The following is a 12,142-nucleotide window of genomic DNA, read 5'->3' as shown; positions in this document are numbered from 1 at the left end:
TTCTACTATCCTACTGTGCATGTTTACTATCCGGATCATGGGATCCCTACCTGTTCGCTATATGTGACTCACATTTTGTAACTTATAATTGTAAACTAATTTTCAACAAAATCTTTCTGAATGAAAAATATTTTTATGATGATGAAACACACTCACAATTACATTGCAGCTAACCTCTATGGGGCCCAGTTATCAGAATAAATGCTTGATATTATTGCATCACTAAATACTGTGTGATGTTTGGTCAGATCCACCATTTTATTCTATAGGGTCTTGGCATTCAGAAAATATATAATGTTGGGGGGTTTTACGTCATTTTCAGGCCTAAAATGTGGAATATAACATGGGTGCAAAAATTGAAAAAAGGGCCTCAGTCATGAAGGGGTTAAAACTCCCACTAACCATTTATACTCCCTTACTTATGCAAACCTTATTCTATTATCAATATTTCTCCTTTCAGCTTTGTACGTTCCACATCCTGGCATGTTTCTAGAAAGGGAAATACCAACATGTGTTCCCTCTTGCATCATCTTTGCAGGTCCCTGGGCCAAAACCCAACCGTTAGTATCAGAAATGCACAATCTACCTGTCAGGTGTACAACATAGCCATTCCCTATGTATATTCCCCAGTGCTGGTACAAAGGCCGGAAAAACTCTATCAGGTCTCCCAGCTGAGGTGGTGGGCCCTATAAAAAGAAGAAAGGGTTAGCAAAAAATTTTACAAAATGGGGACCAGGCAGTTTTAATGAGGCAGCACCAAAATTACATCTTTATGTGAAAATCCCCACCAACTTGCAGTCCTAATTGCATCTGCTACTATGATGACTCAAGAAACAATGCAGGGATGTGGATTTTACACATCTATGCCTTCTATCTATAACAGCAGAAAACAAACAAGGGGCATGTGTTGCAGTAAAGACCTCATCTCTTGTAGCCCTAAAGAGTGGCACCTGAGACAAAAGTTTTTACTTTGCCTCAATGTAGTAACTTTAACACTTGACACATCAAATACAGTTATAAACTGCTTCACATTCACCACAGGCTCCTACGCTGACATCTCTCACGCCGGGCTAATTTATCATCTTCCTATCATGTGGGCCATCACTGGGCCCTCTTTATGAATATTTTTTTTCTATGTTGAATGACGGGTTAAAGACTGAAATAACAAAACCAAAACAAAAGGGGCACAATGACCTAGGGCAACAATGGCAAACTTATTGCACACATGCCACAGAGGGCACGCAGAGGCCCCCTTGGTGGCACGCGCGCCCAGGTGCCGGGGCCTGCACATTGCAGGATCTTGCCTAGGGTGCTCCTCATGGGCCTTCGTTGTCCCAACGATCTCCATGTCATATTACAATTTTAAAGATCTTTAAACTTGGAAGGTGCTTAGATCCTATTTAATATACTGTATTGCCGAACTGGCAATATTTTAAATGAAAATCATCCCGTAGTGGTCCAGTGGAAGTATGTAGTGCCCAAAATGCAACACAAAATCTTTTTATTTACCTCAATGTGCCAACACTGAAAATAAGCTTGGTATTGTGTTTTAGTTTGGGCATTGGGTTTAAAAACCGTTCAGCATCGCTGCCTGAGGTAGAATAGGGAAACACACATATTCTAACATTTATACACTCACAGATACAAACACAAGTAATCACACACATATAATCATACACTCATAAACACACATATCTCACACTCATAAAACACACACATACACCACACGCTCATAAAAACACAGCACAAACTCATAAAACACATCACACACTCATAAAAGCACACATTACACATATCACACACACTCATATCAAACACACACATATCACACACACCAACACACTTATTAAAACATACACATCACACACATACACACACTCATTTAAAAACACATTATCACACACCTATTAAAACACACACACATATCACACTCATTAAAAAACACATATCTCACACTCCTGAAAAAACACACTTAATAAAACACACACACTTATTAAAAAACACAGACACTTATCACACACTCATTAAAACACATAGATAACCTGCTTACCTGTTTTGCAGGGAGGGGGCTGCATCCCTGGGGTCAAGTGGGGCACTCAGGAATTATCCTGGTGGTCCAGTGGAGGATGAGTGTGATCTGCATCTCTGGTTGGTGCAGATCATACTGATCCTCCACTGGACCACAACAGGATGATTTTCATTTAATATATTAACCAGGTGGGTTCACATAAATACACGTCCTCCCCTGAAGCTGTTATATCAAGATACCAAGAACACAGCAGCGGCTGCAGCCGTGTTCTTGGTACCATTGTAAATAGGCTCCTAGAGCCAAGAGAAGAAGCTGGTAAAGCAGATCTCTGCTTCATCAGCTTCTTTGGGGTCCCTAGGTGACATTAGGGGTCTGAAAGACCGCTGATGTCTCCATAAAGAGGACCTGTCACATCATATTTGCTATCACATTGGGGGCTTGTTAGCCCCCAATGTGATAGCAATTAAGTTAAAGGAGAACTATGAGTCAGTCACTGCTCCCCGCAGGGATTCCCCCCTCCCCACTCCGATCCTCCAGCGCTGACTGGAGAATTGGACGAGGGAGCGGGCAGGAACAGCTGGCTCTGCCTCTAGATAGGTAGAGCCAGCTGTCATTCACGCAGCTGGGTGGATCTCAACAGCATTGTCGGGATCCATCCCGGCTGCGTCGGTCTCGGTATACCGCGAGCTGTAGCATGTGAAATACTGAGCTTTGGAATTGTAAAGGATGTCACCAACACACCAAGCTTAGCCTGATGACGGGGACCCTGCGAGGTCCCGAAAGTATTTGCTATTGAATTACATTGTTTGTCATTAAAATGGACATTTGCTGAATTCAACAGCTTGGTGTGCTGGTGACATCCTTTACAATTTTGTATTTTCTTGCGGCGCCTCCATGGTCACTGCGAGCAGTCATTCATATATTTTTTCAAAAATCCGGTAAGGAGTGCAGCAAGATACATATACTTTTATACTGAGCTTTGGGTCGCACGAGTGGACGCTAATATATGTCCACCCGTGACCCTTAAGAGAACTATGGGGAAAAACACTTACCCCATAGTTTTCTTTTAAGTGTAAAAAAAAATGAAATAAAGAAATGAAAGTAACATATAAAAACATTAACGTACACACACACACATACAAACATGTGATGGGTGCGTCTAGGTGCAAAAACGAAAATTGCGCCACACATGTTACATATCACCCCGAACGTCAGAGTGAGAGCAATAATTCTAGGGCCATCAATCTTTGATCCTTCAGCTAGCTTTTGTGAACAACCCTCTCGGATTTTATCATCTGTGTGCAAAAAGTAAGAAATTGCTCCGGACAGCAAGTGGTTAAATAGGATGTGGGCACCTTCCAGGTTTAAAGATGGCCATCTTCAAAAACTTAATAAGAAGGACTCCGGAACACCGAAGGCCCAGAGAACCTGGAGTGTGCTGGCCCTGGCAACCGGCACCTAGGCTCGCGTGCCTCCAGGGGGGGCCTCTGCGTGCCAAAGGATCGCCATTGCTGGACTACATGGTTGCCAGAACCATTTATAAATTGTTGAACAGTATAAATATGTCGTTTGCCATCAGAAAAACTGTCTTGACACTTGTGTTTACAGTGTCTTTAGACATTTTAGATTTTTTACTCTTTATTTTACTTGGCGCAATTTTAATTCTTAATACTTGGAACCTTCTTGAAAATGACTGGTTTGGCAGAAAGAGCCGGATCAAGCTTATTGTCCCGGAGTAGGATATTCCAATTATTTTTCAATAGATTTATAACCCAAATCGAACTGGATGATGAATCATCCTTTCTGAATGTCTTCATTCTTATACTTGTGGACTTTTGTGCAACATTTTCAAAAAATGTTGCTATCCCTTCGCCTTCTCCACAATGCAAGCCGGATGAGACCTGCATTCTTTTAATTTCCATGGTGCATAATATTTTTTTAATACACTCATATTATTCTTAGCTCATGCACATAGCTCGTTGCTCTCCTCTTGTTATTGTTTTGTTATTACTGTGTGGTTTATTCCCGACCATTTATTTGTGGAGCTGCAAGACCCTGTTCAGCAAGTGCTACAGAGATGCATTTCTAACAATATGGATTCATTTGAATTACTATTCCCCTTTCAGCTGCATATTTTGTGTGGCCAAAAACGTGTTTTCTCTTGTAATTGGGTCAAAGAATGAGAAAACTTTAGGCCAAAAGCAAAACACAATAGAAATGATCAGGATTGTGGATGAATGTAGATTTTAGGCAGCGAATCTCAGCAATTAAGCATCATAGAAAAATACATATTGTAGCTAGTTTCTGCTTTCACTCACCAGAATATATAACTTAGTAAACCTTACAATGTATGTGGCAAACTCTGAATCAATTCCATAGTGCTTACTCAGACTGGCTACATTATTAATGTTAGTTAATGTAAATAGCTGTTTTTGTCATTGTTTATTATAAACAGTCCTATATACTGTGAAGGGAATTTATCAAAACTGGAGCAGACAAAACCTGAAGCAGATTTGCACTGCAACCAATCAGATTCCATCTCTCATTTTCAAATCTCTATTTAGCAAACTGAAGAGAGATGCTGATTGGTTTATATGGGCAACTGCTCCAGATTCTGTCTGCTCCAGGTTTGATAAATTCCCCCATGTGTGTTCAGAAAAGTAAGGTCTGTAAGGTTTCAATACATTAATTAGAATATTTATAAAACTTACAATTATAGGTTGACATTTCAAAAGCTTTACTGTAACATTACTAGGTATATACGATATACATTTCTGATGTTTAAGAGGTTAATGATTACCTGCACAAACTTGAGGGGCACAATACTGTGTTTATAGGTTATGTGAAAGGTTTTGCTCTCTGTTGCCTGACTGACATTAGCTGTGTCCGATCGATCAATGAAATCACGTGAATAGGAAAAGAATTCCATCCTATCACGAGAGTGACAGAATCAGGGTTCCACTTTTCTCTGATTGTCAACATTATTTAGGTAGTGAGAGTAGAATAAAATAGTATAACACTCACCGACATCAGTGGCATGCCTGCTTGGTTCTTTCTTTTTTTTTTTGTAATGCCGTCACACTCTTTAATTTGCCATCCTAGTCTTTTAAGTAGGCCAAAGCTAGACCGGTTGTGCTTAAAATAAATATGACTATGTCAGAACAAAGATGACCTACAGATCACACCCATAAACAGATCTGTAAAAAAAGGACACAGTGTGAAATAGCAGCAGCAGTCTGAAAGAAGGAAAGGCTGGGAGTGGAATTTTACATTGTGAGTAAGATCACCGGGAGCCTGTTTTAATGATTTACATTTACATATCAACAGCCTATGGAACAGCAACACGATTATGGCAGCAAAGAGATAATACCTTGGTGATATCAAGGAGTTGCATGTGAGGAATCATCAGTAAAAAAACATGTAAACACTCATAAATACCTTCCTCAGTGCTGGAGAGGGGGCGGGGTCCTGCTTCATTTCTGCCGAGCTCTCTAGAGAGCAGGGTAAACAGAGCCTGGCACCGGGCACATGACACTGCTCAGTGTGCCCACAATGCACAACACAGTCATGTTTTCAAAGCTAAGCACCAAGAATAAAATACGCAGCTGTTACACGAAAGGATAAGTGCAGTGTATTTTCACCACGCACATACTTGAGTATGTACCAGAATGTAATGTTTATGTGGCTTTCACATTCGTACAAACTTGCTATTTCATATTTTTGTCACAGTATTAAATGAAGATTAGAATTTAGAGGGACTGGCCCTCTTTTGTATAAGCAAATCATTTTGTCCTTCTTTCCTCATCAATTGTCCCTCTTTCTGGGCTGATATACATAAAAAATGAACTACATAACTAATAATAGTGTCATCCTATGCTAAACCTTTTAGCCCTGTACATTTTGAATTTGTTAATGTGAAAAGCCAGTATAAGTGAAAAATTGTGAAAAAAAGCTCTTGTGGGTATAATCAATCATTTCTTGCATATTGTAAGTGTATGTAAAGCCATTTTTTTCTAGTTTTGGATAGAGCCAGGAGGTTTTAAAAAAACTTTTCTTTTTTTTCTTTCTTGCTATGTGCCTGCCAGGGAAATTCACGCAGTCTGTTTGTCCTGGTAAACATTTTCTCTGCTACAGAAAAAAAATGAAAATAAAATTTTTTATTGTCAATTGAACAGATGGAAAGGGGAAATCTTCCAGTTGGTACCACTGTTCCAGGGGCAAATGTCTAAAGCCTGTGACACACAGGGAAGTGGTGACGTGCAGACCTTAACCTGCAGTGTGTCTTTAAATTGTCAATCTGGTGCGTCAGCTTGCAAGAGCTAGAATAGCTGAGGGTGCTGAAATGAAACATTTAATCTTCAGCCAATTGGCTTGCGCGTATAAACCCACATGTCAGGATGTGAAGTCCATTGAGTTGTTACATGCGAGCTGATTGGCTGAAGATGAAGTCTTTCATCTGGCTGCGCTGAGCTGCACGCCTCGCAGCTTTGCTTTGCTCCGCACTGCTTTGCACTGCAAATGCAAAAAAAAGTGACACAGCGCTAAAGGTGAAAAAAAAAAAATATATGTATAAAAAAATTGATAGCCCAGCATTAAAGTGAGCAAATGCAATGTTCCTAATACAGTAATAAATGAAAGAATTAGTATTTGATCTGCCTTCCTTTTGAAAAAGTAATGTGACGAAACGCATCAAGGGGCAGATTTGTTTGACACATGGGATGTTTTAAACGCTGTTCGGGACATTTTTTATCCAGTCTCCATGGATAAAACCTGCACCATGACGGTTGTTTGCTTTTTCTTAAACCCTTCAAAAACACTTTCCGGAATCATGAGAGGGGGGCTGGTGGACCAGGCATAGGAGAAGCCGCCACTTGCTCTGAAGGACAGCCGAGGAAAGGTGCAGTGCTGCGGGAGAGAGACGTCTCTGCATGCCCGGTCTTTGTCGGAGGAGAGCGAAGTTTATCGTGTGAGGGGATTGAGGACCAGAGGATTATCTTTCAGAGGGGCTGTACACTGAGTGGCCAGATTATTATGACCACCCCATCAGTACTTTGTTGAGCCACCTTGTGACTCCACAAGATGACTTTGTTGGGTCGCCTCGTGACTCCACGAGATGTTGAAAGGTGATGCGAGGAATCTGACACTGCACTGTTGCCCTTCTGTTGTCTTGTACCAGTCTTGCCACTCTCCATTATGCCCTAACATTGACTAGTTGCTGACGGACACAATTCGCGCGTTCAGACCCAGATTTTCAGCTGACAGTCCAGTCTTTAAACACTTTAACAACAGCTGCTCTTGAACATTTAACAAATTCTGCTGTTTTGCTGATACTCGATCCATGGCACGAGTGCCAACAATAATCCCACGTTCAAAGGCTATTAAATTGGGTTGTTTACCCATATCTTCAGAAAAAAATCACTTCTACTGTCGTGGTAAACAACCTGCTTCCCTATTTATAATGGTCTGGCCCTCTAGCAACTTCAGCGCGAAATTATAGCTAATTTGCCTACAAACGTCAGTTGGTCATAATAATCTGGCCACTCAGCGTATTTACTCACTACATCTGGTGAGTACTCAATGCTTGGGGGACTGCTGGATTAAAAGGAAAAAGAATACAAAGAAGTTTCCTTTTTTACTGCAGCGCCTCAGTATACTGCGAGCTGCAGCTCGCGGTATACTGAGCCTAGGGTGACGGGAGGACGCTAGTTTGTGTCCTTTCGTTACCCTAAGGAGAACTATGGGGAAAAGCCCCACAGTTTTGACCTTATCACGTTTCCACTGATACTTGTTATAATTATTTTTCGGGACTGGTATAAAGTATCAGTTTAAAATTGACACTTATTCTTTGTTTGCTACATTGTGTTTTATCCTTTCTGGATTGATTTAATCCTGTTTTTTCACAGGATTTAATGCTGAATTTATTTATTCACTGAGATTTTGTTGCTGTTAGCACATTTTATATTAAGTATACTCATCACAAAGTTTTGAACCTGAACACATTAATTACACGTGTTTGTTTATTTATCTCCATTCACATTTATTTATTTATCATTACTGTTGTACACTTGTCCAATACTAATTCTTTAATTTATTCATATATTAGGAACATTGTATTTGCTCACTTTTAATGCTGGGCTATCAATTTTTTTATATATATATTTTTTTTTCCATTCACCTTTAGCGCTGTGTCACTTTTTTCGATTCTTAAGGGATCTTCCTTTCTTCATAGCAGCATTGGGGTTAATTGCTTTTAGATGGTTCCAAGAGCGCAGATTTTCATCTTTACATAGTAATAAAATGCACTTACAAACTTAAGGGCGAAAAAGCTCCTGTCAGTGGTCCTGCACACACCCTCTGCAGTTTAACTGATGTTGTTGCTATGGTGATATGGCAGTTTGACAAAGGAGACACCTACTTAGTCACCATAGCAACAGCTTGACCTGGGATTGGGAGAGGAGACAGTTCAGAATACTTTCAGGAATGCATCTTGTTCTATCCAGCTGGCCACAGTGTATAAGTTCTCCTTGGCATGGGCTGCGGGCCGGGGCGCAGAGGGGGTACAGGGACGTGGGATGGGCCGGAAGATGTGCAAGCTATCACCATCCTTGGCTTGTCCTCGGAGATCTTCCAGCGCACTGGCAGAACGTCGCAAGAACCCCCAGAGCGCCTCCCAATCCACAGGCGGGACGGTAAGGCCGTAAAACACAACACGAACACACCAATTAACTAATTCAAGCTGCCACCACCCACAACTTACAGGCTTGCGGGGGAACCTTCTCCCGGACTCTCCTAGTCCGTACACTCTGCGCTCAAGCAGACTGGTACACAGGCTTTGCAGACCACACACACTGCTCTCACTAGCAGATACAGGTTAGCTAAACCAGGCACAAATACCTCTCGAGTTAATACCTCCACTCACAGTCTCCTCCACTACCGCTGCTCACCTACTGGAGGGAGGCTCACCCAACTCGAGCTGGCTGGACACACACACAGGCAGATGCAAATCTTGCATACAATCTAGTGTACTCTAATAGTTGTTTGACAGCTTAAATGGTTTCCTCACCCCCACTAAGATTCCCTAAGCTATCCTCTGACCTAGAATCTTGGCGTACCCACTTCTTCCACTGTCCACACACACCTACATCAGGCAAACAGGTCCCTTCCTGGCAATGACTTACAACCGAGCTTCTAGGTACCGATGATACAATTAACTATACACATACAACAGACACACACCAGTCTCTTCAGATTCAGGCGTTCTTTAGAGCAATCAAAAACCAGCTTATTAATTTTATATTTACTATCTATAGACGGGCAGTGCATAGAAAAATAGAAGTTATAAAAAGTTACACAAATTATATGTTACAAAGTGAGACACACAAGCAAACAGTATGAAAATAAAACAGGATTAAATTTACAGAGATTATGGTTAACCCTACTTCCGAGGCCAGATAGAAATGTGTGGACACACTCCCATGTCAATGTGACAATTTTTTGGTTTCAGATCTCCATTATTATACTATGGAGATCAAAACTAGTTTTCACCCCCTGAGATCAGCCAATCAGATTAAAGGGGCTGTAGACTGAATATTAACACCTGGGTCTTAAAGTGACATTAAACCCTCAGATTTTTTAACATAAAACAATACTGTAATGTGTGCCTTACCTTAATCCATGGTTGTTTCCTTTCTCTTTGCTGCTCTTCCTTTTAAATCTGTATCTGTTCTCATGCTGGGCAGAACTTCTGTTTTGCAGCAGACTGCCTTGTCTCTGGAATGGATACGCGGTGTCTGTGTGTAGATTTGCAACCTGAGCCAGCACTACAGGAAGAGGCACTCAGCTGCAAAGGGAAGTTCTCCCCAATCATGAGAAGACATGAGGATTTAAAAGGAAGAGCAGCAAAGAGAAGGGAAACAACCATGGATTACAGTAAGGCACACATTACAGTATTGGTTTATGTTTAAAAATCTGAGGGTTTAATGTCACTTTAAGGTATCATTTTCCTGTTGACCATCTCTCAACCCTGATAACTCTTTCCACTTATGAATTATGGATCAGCAATTGATGGTTCTGCTTCTAGCTATTGTTCTGCTATACACAAAGTCCAAACTCTACGGCTAACAGAACCATAAGGAGACCCAATTATTAGAACTGCTCTATCCTGTATCATAAAACTCATGTTTGGTATCAGGCAGCTCACCTTTGTGCCACCGTTCTTTCCCTGAAGGTTCTACGATCATATGATGTATGGGACAGGAGTTATGAGATATGACCTTTTTTTAAGCATTTTGAACATTGAAATATAAACAAGGTGTGGTGACACTTTTTTCATTCTGGTGACAACCCCACCTGGAGACACTTTGTCTGCAACCTCCAGGAACGGTATGCACTGCTAAATGGTTCCCTGCTGGAGACGCACAACAAACCTACATTTAACTCAATGACCACTCTATAGACAACGCGTTTATGTAAATTTATTTATTAGCGTCTAGACTGCATGAAGAAAAATAAATAAATTTACTTTTTAGGATGTACAGGACGCCAAAAAAATTATATGTATATGGCTGTACCATGACACTCCTCCTTTGGAGTGCGTCTGCAGGGCCAGTGACTACCCCTTCTCGCTTAAATGTGGGAGTGCATTTTTTACCATTTGTATAATAAATGTATAACTGTATTACAGAAGGTGGGGGGTACTCGCACTATACTTTGTTTTAGATTTGCTGGCATTCCCTGCCATTGTTGGAACTGCAAGACCTGTGTACTTTCTGTCATACGCTACAGTGTGCTTGGATTTTGGGAAATATCACATTTAAACTTCAATTTACATTTTTGCCTTATTGCTTCTTTCATGTATGGCTTTATTGCTGACTGCTTGGAAGAAAAGTTTCTTGCATGTCCCACATCATTCTTTTTTTATTCTCTAGGAAGTTAGGAGCACACTGGATATCTGGCAGATCAACTGGTATTTTTTTTTCTGTACTGTGGCATTGTTCAAGGAATAATGCAATGGGAAATGTGAATTTATATTGCAGGAGCCAGAAACCTGTGTCTATTTTCTGTGGCTACAAGGTTTGTGTGAGTATATTCCACCACGTAGATGTACAATTGACATAAATGAAATATTACATATTTATATGTATTTCTTCCCGAGAAGCTCAGATTCCCCAATGTTGTGGGCTCTTGTCCTGAACTGCTGTGTCTTCAGCATTGTGTTGTCCCCACCTCTTTCTTGTCATGGCTCTCTTGGGTGTTTTGTCTGTTCAGAAGTACTCTGGCTTTGTGCCTGGCATTCCAGGAATACGCTTAAAGTTGACCTGAAGCCCAAACTTTTTTTTATGTGTCCCTTTGGTGAGATTTTCCTTAAAGTGACATTAAACCCTCAGATTTTTTAACATAAACCAATACTGTAATGTGTGCCTTACTGTAATCCATGGTAGTTTCCCTTCTCTTTCCTGCTCTTCCTTTTAAATCCTCATGTCTTCTCATGCTTGGGAAGAACTTCCCTTTTTAGCTCAGGGCCTCTTCCTGTAGTGCTGGCTCAGGTTACAAGCCCATAGAAACGTATACACAGACACCGTGTATCCATTCCTGAGACAAGGCAGTCTGCTGCAAAACAGAAGTTCTGCAGAGCATGAGAACAGATACAGATTTAAAAGGAAGAGCAGCAAAGAGAAGGGAAACTACCATGGATTACAATAAGGTACACATTACAGTATTGGTGTATGTTAAAAAATCTGAGGGTTTAATGTCACTTTAAGTTAAAGGAAACCCCTCCAAAGTGAGCGAAATCTCTGGTAAAAGCACAAAGTTTTCTGTTATCACTCGCAGTAACGAGGGTTTACCAAGACAAATAGAGGGGTTTTCAAATCAATTAGTTGCGCTAGGAGTAGCTATATTTTGTCACCAGCTGCACCAATGTGTTGATATAAATCAGGCAAAATGAACTAGTATGTTGCGCTCGGTGTTGGTGGATCTCTTTGGTTTGGGGTAGGTTTAGTTGTCACTAAACACAATGTCAAACTATATACAGTGAAAATGGTGATAAATAATTCTATGTGATAAATTAATAGATAGTACTTAAAATCGTGCTAATTTGTGATCTATAAATAA

General features: G+C 40.7%; 1 protein-coding gene across 1 annotated transcript in view; it reads right to left on the bottom strand.

The window, feature by feature from the left end:
* Positions 1–631: 631 nt before the first annotated feature.
* Positions 632–12,142, bottom strand: part of LOC108785279 (RNA-binding protein 4B-like) — a 51,742-nt gene continuing 40,231 nt past the window's right edge. Inside the window, exon 4 of the mRNA XM_018554334.1 lies at positions 632–686. The gene's annotated coding sequence lies outside the window, so the exon portion shown is untranslated. The remainder of the gene's footprint in view (positions 687–12,142) is intronic.

This window comes from Nanorana parkeri, unplaced genomic scaffold, assembly GCF_000935625.1.
Source record: "Nanorana parkeri isolate BGI_ZX_2015 unplaced genomic scaffold, ASM93562v1 scaffold153, whole genome shotgun sequence".
NCBI lineage: Eukaryota > Metazoa > Chordata > Amphibia > Anura > Dicroglossidae > Nanorana > Nanorana parkeri.
Note: the sequence above shows the minus strand (reverse complement) of the source record. Positions and strands in the feature narration are given on the sequence as shown.